This window comes from Mirounga angustirostris, unplaced genomic scaffold (genome assembly GCF_029215605.1).
Source record: "Mirounga angustirostris isolate CCGP_5_RB_7025 unplaced genomic scaffold, mMirAng1.0.hap1 SCAF_9, whole genome shotgun sequence".
In the NCBI taxonomy this organism is placed as follows: domain Eukaryota; kingdom Metazoa; phylum Chordata; class Mammalia; order Carnivora; family Phocidae; genus Mirounga; species Mirounga angustirostris.
In genome coordinates this window covers 68757997-68777806 of record NW_026991717.1, presented here as the reverse complement: position 1 = coordinate 68777806, position 19810 = coordinate 68757997, and the positions used below count along the sequence as shown (strand labels likewise).

At 42.6% G+C, this 19810-nt stretch overlaps 1 long non-coding RNA gene across 2 annotated transcripts in view; it reads right to left on the bottom strand.

The window, feature by feature from the left end:
• Positions 1 to 19549, bottom strand: part of LOC135361593 (uncharacterized) — an 82194-nt gene extending 62645 nt beyond the window's left edge. For both annotated transcript variants that reach the window (XR_010405080.1, XR_010405081.1), the window contains exons 1-2: positions 19072 to 19549; positions 2995 to 3073 (exon numbers count right to left, since the gene is read on the bottom strand). This is a non-coding gene — a long non-coding RNA (uncharacterized LOC135361593). The remainder of the gene's footprint in view (positions 1 to 2994; positions 3074 to 19071) is intronic.
• Positions 19550 to 19810: the final 261 nt, after the last annotated feature.

Sequence of the window (19810 nt, the reverse complement as noted above, 5' to 3'; positions counted from 1 at the left end):
TGTTGTTGTTGTTGCTGCTAAAAAGAACCTAGGAGAGTTTGCATGACTAAATTGGCTTATATCCATTTGCAAAACATTTCCCTAGTGACAAAAAACTGACAGCAGGCATTTAACAGAACAACTGGGGGAAAGCAACCTTCTCTAAATACAGATGAGGATTCTAGATTTCAAATATGAACATGACTAACTGCATGAGAACATGCACATTTCCTGCAATTAGCAATAAGTTCTCCAATATGAGGAGAATGGAAGGGATATGGCACGAGAACAGTAGAAGTCTAGATAAGAGGCTCTAACACCCTTTAGACAAGGCTTCTATTATGAAGAGAACTGGAACTGGCACTTGGGGATGGGTGGGCAGAAGTGTAGATATGTGAAGTGTTCCATAAGTATGGACAGTGTTCTTTCCAACCATTCCCAGGAGTCTCTGCTCCTAGAATTTGGGACTGTCAGCAAATATCAGGCCAGGCCCAGCTCTCAAGACATGAAAGAAAATATTATCTTCATACTCACTCCCTTCTAACTCACGAAATAAACAAGACTATATTTGTGACAATTTCTGTAGCATCACCCATTCTTTTTTTTAAACACAGAATTTTTTTTTGTAAAGATTTTATTTATTTATTTGAGAAAGAGAGAGAGAGAAAGAGAGAGAGCACAAGCGGGAGGCAGGGAGAGGGAGAAGCAGACTCCCTGCTGAGCAGGGAGCCCGATGCAGGGCTTGATCCCAGGACCCCAGGACCCCAGGACTATGACCTGAGCAGAAGGCAGACGCTTAACCAACTAAGCCACCCAGGCGCCCCAGCATCACCCATTCTTAAAGAATTTTTCTACAAATTTCTTTCAATCATGATTTATAGTAATTAAAAAAAAAAAAAAGACCAATGAGGAGAGTCAACATTACATGTGGAAAACGTTAATTCCAGAAGGTTAAGTGGAAATTATGGAATTAGAATTCATATTTTTATTTTCATGCACACCTATAGGAGAAGGCCAGGAAAATGACTGGGACCTAGAGCTAACACTTCCTGAGATACTGTAAAGTCAAAGGAATAAAAATTTGTGGAGGCCTTGAGAATGTGTCTCAAAGACGTTAATTAAGCAAACTTAATAAATCAAGGACCCAAGCTCTGAACATTTTTCCATACTCTATCCCCTTTTCCTGCACATAAGAGGGATACTAAGGCAAGTCTGTTCCTGGAGATAGGACTATTCTGATGGCCAAGGTTGGTTCAAGGACTCCAGATGTCCTTGCAGAACCTCCCTTGGGCTGCCTGGCAGTCTAGGATCCTTTCACCCAACTTTCCTTCCCCTATTCCTTTAGTTGTGGTCAAACTGGCATCATAGTCTGATTGTTCTCCCAGACTTTTCTGGCTCCCGCCCCATTTTCTCTCACAGGCATGTCACCTATTAACATTTTTGCATGTTTAATCACAATTTAGTGTCTGCTTCTTGGAGGACCTGGACACAAAATTCTTTCTACCATTTTCCTCCAAATATTTTAAATGGGAAAATAGACATAATTAATTCAGAGCCAGTTCCTTCTCTCTTAGACCTGGTGCGGCGGGGTCACTAAAATCTGAGTGAAAAATGTGTTTATTTTGGAAGTGGATGTATCTTTGGTGAACCCAATCTGATGTTTTTAAAGTCCAATAAGTGTCCCTCTTTTAGAAATAAGAATGTAAGTTACTTAGATGATAAATTGTAATTCTTAGAAATCTCCTTGAATTATCTGCAGAGAGATTTAAAATGCCCTCCAGATATAAGACAACCACATCGTTTTCATAAAGCCGATTTCCACAGCAGTTACCCAAGTTTTAGTTTATGCACTTATACAAAATTAGATACGAATGAGGCCTTGGAAATCTTTTGTTCTAGCTTTCCTCTACCCCTCCCCTCTCCACCACTTTTTTTTCAGAAGAAAAAATTTAGGCCCAGATGGAAAAAAGAGCTTGCCCAAGGGCTCACATTCTGTTGGGTCAGAGACCAGTTCTGACACAGGTGCTTGATTGCTAGCACTGTGCTGTGGGCACCTCTCTATGATGCTTCTAGCTGAATGAAGCTCTGGGCAATGCATCAACATTTAAGGGAAGATTTGCTCCACATTTTGAGTGGCCCCATGCAAAGTTGGAGATGTAGTAACGACAGCAAACGTATTATTAAGTGTTACTGGAACTCGAATTCTTGTTTAATCTCTCTTAACAATTGCAGCTTGGCCTTGTGTAATTCCTGCGGCATCTCTGGATCTTAGCTTCATCTATAAAATCTTGGGGTCAAACTCAGTAATCTTCAAGGTCTTTTCCACTCTTACATTTGGTATCTGTCCTTGGCAGACATCATGGAGAAAGAAGTTGCCAAATGATTAAATACGGAGTACAGCCAAGGGAAGTCATGGAGCCAAGGAATATTTGATTCTTACACTTTAAGATAAATTTCTAAGTTTTTAAGAAAATTAAAATGGTGATTTCAATGCTATCTCTACACTACCCCAGGATACACAAGCACACAATGAAAATATCCCCAAATGACCCAAGTGAGTTAACTTCAAACCAAAAAGATTTTGCTCTATTCTTCTCTACATAGCAAATTATCCAACAAATCCCATTTCATAGTCATTTATTACAAATAACCTATTAATTCACTAGCCTCTTCAAATGTCAACTCCTACCGGAGTTAATCTTGGCATCTTATGATCATTTAAGAATAACACTTCTATTGCACGATTTGAAAACATCTTAAAATGTAAGTGGTGCTCTTGCCTGTGTTCGTGGAGAAATCTAAAACCATTTATTTCATCTGTAACTTTAGGTTCTGTGCCATGTTTTGATTGCCATATATGCTGCCTTCTCTTTTCTTGTCTCCAAGACAAGAATTTAGGTTGTTTACTAAAGATTTGAAAAACTATTGTGACGATCTTCTCAGAGAGCGCGCTGTGCCAGGTTGTACGGTTTGCTCTCCCCCTGCCCTCTCAGCCAACCATCACCCATTCCCTACCTGCTCTGGAGCGTGGCTTGTAGGAATTGCATCTGTAGAGTTCCCTTGTTTTCAGTTAGGACCAACCAATGCAGAGCACCTGTACCAGGTAAGGACAGAGGAACATGAGAATAGGATATCGATTCTCACGGCTACTCTCTGAGAGGTTACCTTCACCTGGCTGCCCTCAACCAGGACAGAACCACACAGCCCTGCTCTTCCCTGGTCCTGGTCAACTTTTGTCTCTGACTCAGATGTGTGGAGAAGAAAGTGATCCACTGGATTGGGCAGTTAGCAGATCTTAGTTGAATTTTGCTAGAGCACTTCTGTGATGCAATGGATGGGAAGCCCAGAGGAGGAGTGGAAGTGGGGAGGAGCAATGTTGGCTGTGGAAAGGAGAGAAACAGAGGGAGAGATCCTAGGGGAGTTTCGTTTTTTTTTTTTTTTTAATTGAAGTATAGTTGACACACAATGTTACATTAGTTTCAGGTATACAACATCCTGGGGGAGTCTTGAGGAAAGGTTTTGGTCTTGCTAGACATTCGAGAATGTTTATGGCTGAGGGGAATACAAGCATAATTGGACTGCTTGAAAATATCAAAGGCATGGGTTGGGAAGGGACACATTTGACTTGAACAGTTGGGGTTTTTAAGGAAAGAGGTTATGGGGGCCATGTCCATAAAAACACCATTAAGGGTCTGTGTATAGGGGAGTTGATGGAGTTACTCCCGGAGAATTTCTATGCTTTCTATGAAATAGGACACTGAAGTCAAGGAGATAGAGGAGGCCCTTTGAGGAAAGAGTGAAGTTTGGCCTCCGAGGCGAATGGGAGGTGAAGACACCAGAGATAAGCAAAGAGAGGGCATAGATGGCTCAGCTGAGGCTGTGTGTTGTGAATCACAGTGACTACGATGGAGGGGCTGCTCTCTACAGCACAGGTGTAGAGAAGGTTAACTGGGATTGGTCTGCTTTGTGGGTTTTACCTGGTGGTTGCAGGGAAAGCATAAGGAGTAGAGGTACTAACAAGAGAACTGACAGTGGGATCCAGACTTAGTGATGAAGGATAGTGTGATAACCAGAAAAGGCAGTGGTGGGCGGGGGGGGGGGGGAGGGGAGGGGGGGGCGGAGAGTAAGGATTTCACAGGGGCTTTGCGAGGATTAAATGTGATAGTCAACATACAAAACTTTGTCAGGAACTCTGCAGGCTGGGTCTGTAATGGTACTCTACTTATGAGCTAACAAGTTAGCCTGCCACAGGAGGCTGGCAAAAGACATGGACTCCTGGGCCAGAAACATAGAACTTTAGGACTCACAGCAAAAGCAGTAGCCAGAGCCTCATGCTCATTTGCACTGGTTCTCTAGGTCCCCCAAGTCTCATGGGGGCAACACAAGGCCTGTGATAGACACCTGCACACACATTAGGTTGAATTAGTGGAGAGGAACACTAAGTGTGGGGATTTATCACTTTCTTGTAAGCAGAAGCAAGCTTGCTGTTTGTCCAGGGGGAGACATTGCTCATACCTCAAGGTTACTTGCTGCTAACACAACTCTGAAATGGCCTGGCTAAAGAGGGGTCAGAACCTTGCATTCTTAGCAAAAACACACAGGCATGCACAGAGCAGAGTGCCTGGCAGATTGCCTCTTCCAACAAGTATAGTGTCTGGCAGATATCGGGTTTTCAACAAATATTAGTCACAATTGATGATCATGATTCATGATTAAGTTGAATCCTAGTTAAAATTCGGGGAAGGTAAATGGTGGAGTCAAAAATCTACGGTCAGGGGCACAGATCTCTCACTAGCACTAAGAGACTTGATATTAAGCTCCAGCAAAATGAAAACTCCGGAATGTTTGACTTATTTACAGATTAGATGCAAAGAAAATAAGAACTAGAAGTCTTTGAATAAACTTGTTATAGAAAATTATTCTTTTTAATACTGTGTCAGTATGAAATATGAAAGTAGTGTTACGGAATGAGCGATCACAGCTGCTAACTCAGGAAATGAGCGGGTGAGCCCTTGCGCTGCCAAGGCCAACTGCTCTGTCCCAGAAACCTGCAGGGGACTGAACAAATCGAGAGTATAGCTCCTGGCGGGGTGTGCCAACACTGTTGCTGAATGAACTCAGGTAAACTCGTCGCAAGAGAAGCCAGTAACTCAAGAGATGAGGGTTTGTGGTGTTCTGAATGGTTTGATAACTATCTAGCTGAATTCCTGGGACCAGACGAAATTTAGATCTCCTACTCCTCTGCCATCTTGCTCCTCCCCCCCCCAGATGAGGGTTTGGAAAAGAGAAAGGAAGAAACTTATTTCCAGTGCCAGCAGCTGGGGGAGATGGCACAACCAACTTCTCCACTGGCAAGATGGACACCCAGAGTGTTACAGGAGAGAGGTTCAGGGAGTACACATAAGTGAGTAGGCAGGGGGCGAGTGATCAAGGTGGGGGCCGGTATGTGTTCAGCCCGTGGTCATGGGCAGGGAAGGAGACGTGTGGGGGTGGTCTTCTAGGCATTCTGTTGCTATCAGGGTTTTTCTGGTCTGGGGGTTGGAATGTTCTGGTCATTGCAAAACGTCTTTGTCAATGCCTCAAGAAAGTGCAGTAAGAAATGAGCACACTGGGTTTTAGCTAGAGCATGAGTTAAGCAGTCTTGTCTATTTCTGGTTTTAATTTTGGGGGTCTAGAGTTGAGCAAGAGGGCTTGCTGAGTGTAGAACACAGGATAAAATGGCTCAAGGAAAACAAAATATGGTCACATTTCTGAAAACAAAATGAGTGTGAGGTACAGAGAAAGAACTACAAATGTGGCTAAGAAGGTAAATCTTCATCATATACCACTTACCTAAAAATTCAAAGGGAGACAACTGGATATACAAAACTAGAAAAAAAGCTTCCAGAATGATTCCCAAGTCAAGGGAATGGATGCAAATGACTTCCCAGACAACTAAAATAAGATCTTTTATGATCTATGATCTAATTTGAAGGTTTTATAAAAACACACACAATACTTTTAAACCCAACCACTAGCTCCTATTTCTTGGATTTCCTCTCCAACTTCACAAGATGATAAGGATCCTCTTCACTCTGCTCTTATAAACTGGTCTATTCTGTACTTTTTCTTGTCCCACTCTCTAACGTCAACATCTTTATGAGATTGAGAAGGTGTTCTCAACCAGAGAGGAGCTTCCTTACAATTAAATATTCAATGAAATCATTATCCTTTATGTGCTGTGATATTAATCTTAATTGAGGGGCCATTTTTTTCAGGCTCTCTGGATGAGAACATTGGTTCTGGAGGGTATGGGAAATGCTTTTGTTAACCCCACAGGACTGTCCCTTCCTAATCCTCCCTCCATCTTAAGCAAATGTTCAGGGTCTACACCTTAGTACAATCCATAATTACTGATCTAAAGTTACTCAGGGTTTTTCTTTTTAACTACAATTGAAAAACCATTTTTCAAAAAAAGGAAACGAAGCACAAAAACAACACAGAATTGAGCCTAGCTCCATTCAGTTGAGTCAAATTGTGGCATACTCATTCTCTTAAGTTTCTCCTTCTGACCTAAGTGACTTTATTTCAGATTAGCAAGTTGGGGCCATCTCCAGAATCTGGTCTGTGAAGGATGTGGGACACCTGACTTAAATTTCAACTGGATTTGCTACTTCAGCTGGGATATGGATTGTTGGTGTGGTCAAATGCCCTAGGCCTTAGGGATGGAGGTGCAATTTTACCAGGTTTATCTCTAGGCAGATCCCAGATTTCTGAGAGGTAAAAAATGCAGCATCTTCCCTTCAACGTCATTATGAGGATAAAGGGAGAGGAACATGGAGTGATCCTATCAAACTAAAAACTTTTGGGGGTGCCTGGCTGGCTCAGTCGGTAAAGCACATGACTCTAGGTTTTGGGATTGTTGAGTGCGAGCCCAATGGTGGATGTGGAGATTGCTTAAAACTAAAATCTTAGGGGCACCTCGGTGACTCAGTCATTAAGCATCTGCCTTTGGCTCAGGTCATGATCCTGGGATCCTGGGATCAAGCCCCACATCTGGCTCTCTGCTCAGCAGGAAGTCTGCTTCTCCCTCTCCCACTCCCCCTGCTTGTGTTCCCCCCCATCCCCTGTCAAATAAATAAATAAATAAATAAATAAATAAATAAATAAATAAATAAAATCTTAAAAAAAAAAATAAGAACAAAAAAACCCTAAAATCTTAAAAAAAGAAATTAAAAATTTTAAAAATTAAAATGAAACTTTTTGCCTACTGGTAGAAGTTCAATGGTGGGACTTTGTATCTATACATATATAAAAGAGGTTTATTTTTAGGAAATTTCAGCCTGCTATTAACTTTATGTAAAGACCATTTGTTGATGTGGGGTTTTTTATTTTTTATTTTTATTTTTTTTTAAGATTTTATTTATTTATTTGAGAGAGAGACTGAGATAGAGAGAGCATGAGAGGGGGGAGGGTCAGAGGGAGAAGCAGACCCCCCGCTGAGCAGGGAGCCCGATGCGGGACTCGATCCCGGGACTCCAGGATCATGACCTGAGCCGAAGGCAGTCGCTTAACCAACTGAGCCACCCAGGTGCCCGATGTGGGGTTTTTTAAAACTTGTAAGTCTCCCCTGCTATTTCTTCCAAGAACTCAGATTATAAGAACTCTTTTTACGTTTGCTTAATCTTTTAATTTGCCAAAGATGAGCCAGTTAGCTTATTGAGGGAAATCACTGGAAAAAATAAAACAAGGAGGGGCGCCTGGGTGGCTCAGATGGTTAAGCGTCTGCCTTCGGCTCAGGTCATGATCCCGGGGTCCTGGGATCGAGTCCCGCATCGGGCTCCCTGCTAGGCGGGGAGCCTGCTTCTCCCTCTGCCTCTGCCTCTCTCTCTCTCTCTCTCTGACTCTCATGAATAAATTAAAAAAAAAAAAAACATTAAAAAAATAAAAATAAAAAAAAATAAAACAAGGAGCTTTTCCTTTCCACCTCTCCTGTTTTCTTGAATGTAAATATATTTATATCAAGATAGTGTCTTAAGTGTTTATCCTTGTTTCATATAAGACAAATTGCAGAAAGCTATCTTAAACCAATGATGTGCAAATCCCTAAAATAAAGGCAAGGAAATTCCAAGGGTGAAGACTATCTTCCTATGGATTAATCTCTTCTCCCCCTCTCATATTCTAGAATTGTTTAAGACAGAGTTATTCAATTCATGTGCCCCCTGGCCAGGAGCCAGGTGCCAATGGGTAGACCAGGGAAGATAATAAATCCAATGACTAGCAGAGACATCTGGTCACCTTAGTCCTACCTCCGATCCAGGCGTGAACTCATTTTGTTTTGTTTTAATCCTTTGAGGTATAATACTTAAGAGATGGTGCCACAAAAAAATTGCATTTCTGTTAATGATCACATTTAGTAAAATAGCTGGCCTGTCAACATGAGAGGAACACACTCTGCAACAGAAAGCAAAGCCACCTGCTGGCTTAAAAGTGGCAGTGCCCTGTAACAAGTGTGCATGGGCAGGAGAATCAGATTCCCATTAGGTGTGCCTTGCTCTTGCTCCTGTTTTCCCTTTTCCACAGGGATTCATAAGTTCCAGCTCAGTAAGTTAGCACTGTCTTCTTTCTGGCTAGGAGCCTCCTCACACTCACATGACTCCAGTATCCAGGCATTAGATGCTTCTGTGTTAAATGAGAAAAACTTAGCTGAACAGCTTGGCCTAAGGAAGGCCTGTTGTGAAATCCATCCAAAAATCCAGTAAGTAGGAGTGGTATCTGTTGATGAGTGAATTGGGTTATCTGAGGTGAAGTTGAGTTACTAAAGCAAGTAAGCACAATCAAGAAGAGAGCAATCTGGAAGGACTTTAATATGTATTCTGGTCCCTAAAAAAGCAGGATTAACACAGAAGAGAAAAGTCCAAAGAACCTTGGCCCAACATGTTAGTACTTCTTTGGGGGCAGCTGGGGTATGGTCTTGGGATGAAAGACCTCTGCTCTAGGCTTAGTTTTTGTGGCCTTATCTCAGATTTTTCTGAGTTTTAAAGAGTTGATAAAGATTAAATGATATAATTAATATTAAAGCACTCACACCCCAGAAATGAAGAGATGGCAAATATTAATGATTGACTGACTGAGGGGTACCTGAAGGTCTAGAGAATTGTCTTATATAAGAGATCTACACATAAATGTGCCACAAACCCTAACAGTTCCCTTTTCCTTATGAGAAGCTTCTGAAGTACCTAACAGAATCTCTCTTGATTTCTAGTTAGCCCTCCATCCAGGTACCTCTGCTTTACATCCTGCTGTTGATTCCTTACCACTTTCTACCCTTCCTGCCCAGGACCTTTGACTGAAGCCCCGAGGAGACCTCTACTTGGCTCTGATGTTTGCTTTGCCGCTGGACACGGCCCTTGTTCTGTGCCTTGCCTCCCCAACATACCCACACTCACCAAGCCCAGGCTCAGAGAAATTCTAATGGTCACAGCTGCCTGAACACCCTGTTGATTGAGAGGGATGTCCCTGATACCAAGTTCAGTGTGGCCACCTTGGAGAAAAGAGATTAGGGAAAGTTCTGAAAGGCAAAAATCTCAGGACCAGTAAATTAAGTTTTCCTAATCCATATGAGAACTCCCAGGAAAAACCGTGGTTTCTGAAATTATATAATCTTAAGGGCTTTTCTGGGTCACTTATACTCATAGCAAGTCAATAGTGTCCATAACTAATGTTCCTGGAATGTAGGGACTGAGTAGCCCCAAAGACTAACACATTGCATGAAACATGGTAGTATCACAGTACACATTTGTTGAATTAAATCCATTTCTAACTTTGTGTTCACTCGGAATTATGGAAATGTCAGACAAACTGGTGGAAAAACTATTACCTATAAAAAAGAAAGGTTATCTATATTTAACCACTATCTCTTCTCACACTCTTTTTTTTTTTTTAAAGATTTTATTTATTTATTTGACAGAGAGAGACACAGCGAGAGAGAGAACACAAGCAGGGGGAGTGGGAGAGGGAGAAGCAGGCTCCCCACAGAGCAGGGAGCCCGATGCGGGACTCGATCCCAGGACCCTGGGATCATGACCTGAGCCGAAGGCAGTCGCTTAACCAACTGAGCCACCCAGGCGCCCTCTTCTCACACTCTTGAAGGATGGGAAAGATAAGTGAGCAAGCACCGCCTTAGAATAATAAACTGTCACTATCTATACAAATCCAGGAAATCCTGGGGTCAAGTTCTGGAGAGAAGCAAGATACTACTGGCCATTCTTAGAGACAGGACATAAGTGAAGAGGGAGACAGTATTGAAACTGTTAGCAACCAAGATACAATTTACCAAATCACTTTGTTCTATTGGAGTTGTGTACACATAAGATGCAGAGCTTTCTGCACGTGAAGTAAATTTCTAATGTTGGGATACAGAGAGCATTTGGGAACTCTATGTGTGCTGGTCCCTCATCTTCAGTGAATCTTGCCTTGCCTTCTAGACACACTTTCACTCACTCACTCACTCACTTGGCCTTACACACACAGAGCCCTGAACAGTTCTGGTTCAGGAAAAGGTACACAGGTCCCTTATTTTCCAGGATAATGTGAGTTCCAAGGTAACAGTGTACCTGATTGGTTATGTGTATATGGAATTTTTAAAAATTTGAATAATTTAAAATACATTAGTATAGCTCCTTAACTTATGTTGGTTCTTAATGTTCTTAATTATTTTGAGTCATTGACCTCTTTGAGAACCTAATAAAAAGCCACAGGTGGGGTGCCTGGGTGGCTCAGTAGGTTAAGCATCTGACTCTTGATCTCAGCTCAGGTCTCTATCTCAGGGTTGTGAGTTCAAGTCCTGCATTAGGCTCCATGCTGGGTATGGAGCCTACTAAAAAAAAAAAAAAAAAAAAAAAAAAAAAAAAGCTATGGGCTATCTTTCCAGAAAAAATGAACAGAAGGACACAGGCACAGTATTCTTCATGCACACATAATTTTAGGAGATTCATAATCTGCTGAAGGAGAACCTTAAAAGCTTCATGTACAAATTCTCTGGATAAGGTAATTGAGAAGAATACTTTTACAAAAAAAGAATACTTTTACAAGAGTGAATCATTCCATAATCAATCCACTGGCACATGTACATTTACAACAGGGCTTGCAACTCAAATGTTTGTGATAACAAGGCAGGAAACCTAAATGAGTGACTCAAGGGGCACCTAGGGCAATAGAATGGGAGACGATAGGGATGTGGAGACCTAGTGGTCTCATGCCCCTTGAAAAGGCACCTGCTATATAGCCCCAACCACTTGTTGGCATGTAGGTTCAATTTTGCCAGAATTTAGATTTCCAAAAGAAAAAAATCTGGATTTTATTACATTTCCTGATTTTCAGCAGACTAGACTTCCCTTGACAATTTTATAAAAAATTTTATTTATTTTGTATTTTGTATTTTTTTAAGATTTTATTTATTTGCACGTGTGGGAGAGGGAGACAGAGAGAGCACAAGCAGGGGAAGCAGCAGAGGGAGAGGGAGAAGCAGGCTCTCCACTGAACAAGGAGCCTCATGCAGGACTCAATCCCAGGACCCTGGGATCATGACCTGAGCTGAAGGCAGACGTTTAACCGACTGAGCCACCCAGGTGCCCCTAAAAAATTTTAAATGTATAGAAAGGAAGAAAGAATTCTACACTGAATGCTCATATACTCATCAGCTAGTTTCCACAGGAAACATTTAGCTTATTTGCTTCATCATATATTTATCCACCTATCTATCCCTCTACCCATCATCCATCAGTCATTTTAATTTTTATGCATTTCAGTTTAAGTTGCAGACATCATGTATACACACGTATACTTCCTCTAAGACACTCTGACTGCCCATTTGGTCTCTAGTTTGATCTGTGTTTATTCACTTACTTGTGTGTGTGCTGTGTGTGTGCGCATGCACACACCCATGTGTGTTTTAAATGAAGCTTCTGTGTCTGAGCTTATACGTTCTGGAGTATGATATGGTAACTAGTAATGCTGTTGCATTGCTCTGGGTAGGACCCATGCTCAATGGCGTTACATGGCTACTGTCATGAGGTCATGGGTGAAGTGAGTGAGGAGTGACTTGGGAGTCAGCATCCATTGTTTGTCCAGATCCAAGTCTGGGAGTTACTCTTTCTGCCTGAAGTTGCAGAATAAAAACAACCCTCCCATGGCCACCAAGAGAATGCAAAACGCTGTATGAGAAGAAGACACTGTGAACAAACTCAACAACCACTGACCAGATTACGTGTGCAGAGTATGGAGACAGAGACAGATGACCATCTGAAGGACCACACAGTCTAGCTGTTACTATGGTAATCAGTGGCAAATATTTTGCTGATTATATTGGAGAGAAGAGGCAAAGTCTTCATTAAATAGCAAGATACATGCAATAAAAGTAAAATGTGTACAGTATAATCACATACTGATGGTATCTTCATGCATTGTGCCCAACAGAGTGCTAAGTGCTTTGCTGCATTTAAATTTTTAAAAACCAGAAAAAAGTCAAATTCAGAGGTGGGCACAGATGAGGGAACTGAAGCTCAGAGAGATTCTATATCTCAAAAATCACACTGTTAGGAAGTGGCAGAACTAAGCTGTGAACCCTGGTCCGTCTTGTACCAAACATAGTCTCCTAACCAAAATATTATACTGTGAAATCTCTGAAACATTTCAATACTGGAAACAAGAGTCTTGGGAACAGGATATAACTAGGATCAGCTATAAGATTTGTGGGACCTGGTGCAAAATGATGATGCAAGTTCCCTTGTTTAAAACTCATTAAGAATTTCAAGACAGGGACAGGAGAACATTAAACAAAATGTGGGATCTTCCATCCTCAGAGTCCTAAGTGACCGTCCAGGTTCCACACCTATGAAGCTGGACTTGGATATGCCATTAAATATGGAACTGAGACCCACAGAAGTTCATTTACAGAACAAGAGCCAGACAAAACAAGAGGAATCCAGCATTGACCAGAAGAGAGAATGTGTTTTAGCTCCCCCAGCCTCTTTGGTCAGTTGGAACTGGACACTTATCTAGGAAACACACTTTATTGTATTTGTAGTTTATGGATACAGATTATACAGTAAAGTGTACATAGAACTCAAGGTGTGGTGTGCTTTCACTCTTTCTTGATTCATCATTTCATAAAGTTCTCAAGTTAAACTACCCAGTGTTGTTGCAGTGAGCTCTCTGCACCCTCTCCTGACTGTTGCTGTCAAGATCCTGGTGTACCAGTGGGTGGAAATAGGTAAACCTCCCTGGCCCATTCCCACACACCCTCAGACCTCCCCAGAGATGCAGATTTCGGTCCCAGGGGATGCTGCATAGACCACACGTGACTTAGGTATAAGCTCTTGTAGCCCTTACATACACTCACTCGCAGTCCTGATCTTCTGAGATCAAGATCTGTTTGTGCAGAAGGGACTTGAGGATAAATGGGAGGCCAGTGAGTTTTTGCAGATGATGAATGCAAATGAACACAGTCCTCCCTAGGCTGAATGGTAAAGCTGTCAAACCTGTGTTCAGATGTTTCTCTCTACTGCCCCCTGTCTCACTTGTCATCCCTTGCTTCTTGGCATGAAGCCTCCTCAGGAGGTCCTTGATTTGGGTCCCACTATTCCTTACCTCCTTCAAATTGGCCCATTTCCCATCAAGCCCAGACCTAACCCTTTTCTCTCTTCTCAACAAGCCTTAGCTGACTTTCCACTTTCCCTCGGAGCTGTTCTAAGTGATTGGCCAGGAGGAAATTCACTCATGCATTAATATAAACTAAGACTAATGGCTAACACAAATTTGACGGATTGCTCTCCATCAAATTTTAATTTTAATGCCTTAGCTCGAGAATGAGGAATGAGGGAACAGTAGGTACCCAGGCTGAATCTTTCCAGGAGCTATCTCCCACGGAGGGGTTATTTCAGCTGCCATTGACTGACATTAACAATATTGTACTTATTTCATTGAAAAGACAGTCCTGCTCTCTGTGAAGCAAGTGAAAAATAATGTGTTCATTGTTAAATGAAAACTTAAATAATATAGTTTTTGCTAATCAAACACTGAAGTTTAAAAAAAGATAATGGGTGTCGTTGAAGATGAAGTGAGATTGACACTCATATAGTACAAGCATACAAACTGGTGCACACTTTCTGGAGGGAACTGTGGCAGTTTGATGATAACGATTAAACTACACATGCACACACACACACCTTATATATACACGTGTTGTACATATACACACTTACTATGTACACATATACATAAATAAAATATTTGAAGGACTTGTATGGAGGTCAACAATCTGGCCCTGCCTACCTCTCCAGGCTCCTGTCCACGCTTTCCTTCCAGCTCTGAGTCTATTCACTATTCACACTGGTTTCTCCCAGTTCTTCCACACACCCCACGTTCCCTTCTGCCAGGGAGCTTGTGCAATGTCGTTCTTTCTGGTTTATTTATTTATTTATTTTTGGTCACTATTCATCCCTCTTCTGATTAATCAATTCCTGCTCATCTCTCAGATCTCAGGTGAAGGGTCACTTCCTCAGGAAGCCTTCTCAGACCACTACTCCTCTGCCTCTACCCCCTAAGTCTGGACAGGTTCCCTTATATTCTGCTGTTAGGGACTGCATTCCTTTCTGTGTAGCACTCAGCCTAGTAAATCATGATATTCTCCGTTGTGTGATTTGATTATTCATCTGTCTCCCTTTGTGCACTATAAGTTCCAAGAGAGCAGGTTTATGTTCACCTTTCCAACCCCAGTGCCTAAAAAGGGCCTGGTATGTAGGAGAGGCTCAATAAACACTTGCTGATTGAATAAATGAATGGTGAGATTACCATCAATTTTTATTTTCTCCTCTGTGCCTCATCTTTTTCACTTTACAATGATCATGTGATGCTCTTATAATAATAAGAAAATCATTAAAAAAAAAAAAGCTTTTCCTTTCCTTTGAGGCTACAGCTGTTCTCCGCAGAGCCTGCTGCCTTTTGGCACTGATCCTTCTGACTGCTACCTTCAGAGACTAGCTTATGATGTGGAACATGATTAGGCTGCATTGTCTAAAACTCTGCCCCAGATGGGGTAACTCTTCCCTGCCATCACCTTTGGGTTATTGGCCACAAAGCAGATGATTGACTCCTGCTATTATCTTTCTCCTGCCCTCAGGGGGCGTACAGCCTGGGGTGGCCTTCATGACTCAGCAAAAGACCCTCTAACAAAGCTGCATACCACTGTGCCTTGCCAGCTAATGACAAGACAGTGGGATTTTCCTGAGTGCAAGTCCCGCCCTAGTATTTGAGGAGATAGCTCTTGGCGTGAAACCCTCACGCATCATTCCCCTCCGCTCCCCTATATAAAGAGAACTATAGTCATTATGACTTTTCCTGTGGAGTCGAACCTAAGCTTCTTTAGGGAATTAATGAATGATTGAATGGTTTCAGCTTGAGACTCAAGTACTTGTTTTCTTCCTATAAACTGACAGCATAAATGCAATTATGGTTGTAGCTAAGTGAGAGTAATTCCTCCATATGGTGCTTCAGGTGGCCTTCAAGATATTTTTAATACTTCTGTAGGCAAGTTAAGAAAATCTTGTCAGTCTGCAAACATTTTACCAGCCTCCACAATGTTCACCTACACATTGCAGTGTTACAAGGATAATCTGTCATTTCAAAACCTTTTTGGACTGAGTTGGGGAATAAATAAATAAGGAGGTGCAGCAGAAGAGGCTGAGCCCCCTCACTCTGAAGAAGTATCGTTCTGGTGGCTTGAGTATTTTCTATTGTTACTTAAGTTCTGACTTTTCCATGGCCTGATTTATCTCTTCACAGGCTGTGAGCCCTCATGAGTGACAAAGTCCCAGCACAAAGCCTGGTTTTTCTGTGTCTTAGATCCCCGGATATGCTGCAGAGATCAGAATTTTGTCATTAAGTATTTTCAGGAAATTTGTGGGTGACGAGAAGCTATTGATTGATAGGATAGCATCTACATTAGGACAAATGTGGCAGCAGGCAAGTTGCATTCATCTAGCATTGAGATGAAAAGCTGATTACACAGCTGAGGGCAAATGAGGTGGAAACATCTTGGAGATTAGGTTTGCTCCCAGTGTCCTACATTTCAGAGGGATGTGATCATTGGTTTCCTGTTGAATTGCCTCCTGTGGACAGTGTTTCTCTCCCACAGATTGTTTGTTTTGGGGTTGAAATAAATACAAAATCTATCCGGGAGAATGCTGCACGTATACATTTAGCTCAGTAGGAACAAAGAAGAACATGAACAAAAAAAAAAAAAGAAGAAGAAGAACATGAACAGTAGTGGCCCTGTGGCAGGTGTTCTGGGATAATTTTGTTATCCCGAGTCCGTGATAGATAATACACTGAGGTCCGGTTGGGTTAAGGTGATTTGGGCTGGGGACAGAACTAGTTAGTGTGATGAACTGTTGGGCCCTTTCTAGAATTATTTGTTATGTGGGCATATCCTGTCAGATCATAGTCCTTCTCTGTGGGAAAGCCAAGTCCATTCCCCTGGGAACGCTCACTGGGGTGCTCTTCCTATCGGTGTTCCCTTCACACTCCCAGAATTTACTCTGAGTGTCTAATCCCCATGTTTACTCCAGCTGGTCTCCCTGACATCCATACCTGGGGTGTCCAGAATGCTGTCCCTTGGCATTAGCTCGTGGGTCAAAGAAACTCCTTGCTTGTGACTGGTCACGTAATGGGAAGGCGGGACTCTGCTGCCACAAAGGATGCCACCCACCACATCCTATCTTTTTACCCTGCCTGGACTGGAGTCCTTCCAAAAGGAACTACCAAATGTGTGTGTGTGTGCGTGTGTGTGTTTCCTCTGTGCCTGGTTTCTCTGCTTCATTTTTAAATACATCTTCTGATTTTCTAGGTCATACGTTGAAATCACTCACCTCAGGGAAGGACAGAGATTTCAATTAACCAAAGCAGATCACTTACATATGCAAGGCAGTGCAAGGGTGAAAAGGTAAACCACAGTTGATGGCCGGAACCAGCTTTTATATTTTCTTGGCTCCATTTACAAAGTAGGGTACTTTGATAAACAAATGGACTGAATTCAGTATTTTAAAAATCACAGGCCTTGCACTGTATATTTTAGAGAGGGGTGCATTTCTGTTTAGATTACAAGAGATAGCTTCTTCCCGTGCGAAGGCAGCATGGTGTACTGCAAAAACGGGGGCTTCTGAATCGAAGGATTTGGGATTAAGACTTTTCCTTAGCTGTGCAAACTCAAGTGAGTTATTATTCTTTCTAGTCTCGGTTTCTTCATCTGTGAAATCAGGATAATACAGACCATGCTGGGGGGCTGTGAAGACTAGCAATTTTGTTTAGAAAGTGATCTCTTCAAGCCTGATCCAGATTTGCGTCCTCAACTGGCTGTGCTTCATCAAGGTCAGGAAATGGGTTTTATTGAAATGAATATCCCCAGAATCTAGTACAGCATCCAATATATATTAAGCCCTTAGTAAGTATGTATTAAATGAGGAACGCATACAACCCTAAATGCTTAGACCACTAACCTGTTAGTGTATACCTTTGTATTGATCTGCAACCTTTAGCTTATTTATATTTTGTCTTTATAGATAGCCTCTCTGAGAAAATACTTCTCTTCTTCTCCTCTCTCTTTAAACCACCTCCTACATATTCCTCCCTCCCAACCTTAGAATTAGTACATATTTCCAGGTGTGAATAAAGGTCAGCATAAGATTTATGAATCTCTTCAGAGAGCTGTTTTGGGTTATTATCCTCTTTCTTTCTCTCTAGGACTCAGCTCTTATGGCCATGATATTATTTTATTGGTTTACTTTAAAAGATTCCTACACCGGGCGCCTGGGTGGCTCAGTTGGTTAAGCGACTGCCTTCGGCTCAGGTCATGATCCTGGAGTCCCTGGATCGAGTCCCGCATCGGGCTCCCTGCTCAGCAGGGAGTCTGCTTCTCCCTCTGACCCTCCTCCCTCTCATGCTTTCTGTCTCTCTCTCAAATAAATAAATAAAATCTTAAAAAAAAAAAAAAGATTCCTACACCAATTAAAAACTAGCGAAGACTCATGCCCTGGAAAAATTTACTTACTTCCCATAAATATCAAATTACAGCTCCTCTGTATGAGCAAAACTGACTTGCAACTGCTCCTAACACATTGCAGGGGTGATGCTTCACTCTTAGAAGTGCTTTGAAGCCCCAGTTTTAAGTAGTCAGTATCGTCCCTCTAGGATAGTTTTTCAGGTGAGAAACAAATAAGCAAAACTTCAAAGAAGAGTTGTGTTATTGCTGCTTGTTATTCTTTTGGTTGATAACGATGGGCTTTAAACAGAAATACTGACCTAGCGTTGACTCTGCTCCTAATTATGTGACCCTGGGACAACTACTTGACCTCTCTGAGCCTCTGTTTTCTTTTCTTTTTTTTAGATTTTATTATTTATTTGACAGAGAGATAGAGAGCACAAGTAGGCAGAGAGGCAGGCAAAGAGAGAGGGACAAGCAGGCTCCCCGCTGAGCAGGGAGCCCGATGCGGGGCTCAATCCCAGGACCCCGGGATCATGACCTGAACCAAAGGCAGACGCTTAACACACTGAGCCACCCAGGCGCCCCTGAGCCTCTGTTTTCTAATCAATAAGGTGGAATTTACACAAGGTAGATATGTGGATTGAATGAGATAATTACATATAAAGTGCCTACCAGTGTTTGGGTAATATTATAAGTAGGAATAAATCAGAGTTCTCATCAGCTATTATTTCTAGAAAAAAAAAACTGAGGGAAAAAAATCACTTTAAAATATCTTCCTATTCTTTTTCTTGCTTGTTTATTATTTGAAACCAGAATCTGTTCAGGATAGATTTCTTTTCTTAATGGATAGACAGAATTTGCACTTAACAGGGAGCAGATTAAAGGCAATGCCCTTTCTTGCCTACCTACTTGGAACAGATGGAAATGCCACTCAAATCACAGACCAAATCACCATATCGTTAAGACCTCAAATCCTCTTATGAAAGGTTTGGAGGCAGTTCTTCCCAGGAATGATCAGACACTTATCTGGGGGGCAAAATAGTTACCTTGGCATCAAGTGTACACTGACTCACCGTCACAGAAACAGTGGCAACAAGATCTTGAACGGTGGTTTTCCAGCAAACAGGTAGCCTTCATTGTGAGGCCCACCCTCTTGACGTCCAGTCCTCCTTTACCCGGATCGCCGAGACCCTACTTCATTTTTTTTTTTTTTGGCCCGAAGTTTCAGCTCGTAACTACAAGTAGTCAGAGTAATTTATCTGCCAGCGAATCTGGTTAAAGAGTTATTCGGAGGCCGCGTGGGGCCGTGGGGGAAACTAACAGAGGGGTTTGGATTTACGTGAGGATTGAGTATTCCTCCTTTGCTCCTTTAAGCACTTATTACCGAGAATGGCTAGGCTGGGGGTGCAGAGGCAGGGGGCACTGAGCCGACCACTGGAGCGGCACAGCCTTGCGGGGTCTCCGAGGCGTGGGAACCTCGAGAACCGTGGGAACAGACCCGCCCCCTTTCCCCCATCGCTTCGAACCAGTCCAGAGCATGCGCTCAGAGAGGGCCCGGGAGCCCGGGAGCTGAGGGCACGGAGCCGGGGATTGGCTGTTGCCCTGGCTATCCACCTTTGACCTAGCCTAACGAACGCAGCCTCCAACCCCGCCGCGGGGGCTTGAGTTGCCCAATAACCTCACCGCGCCCTGGCCAGGCCCAGCGCCTCCGGTGCTGATTGGGCGCCGTCCCTTCCCGCTCCTCCTTGCCATCTGCCCGCCCGGGCGCCGCTGCACGTTTCCATTGGTCGTCAGCCCTGCCGATCAGTCCAC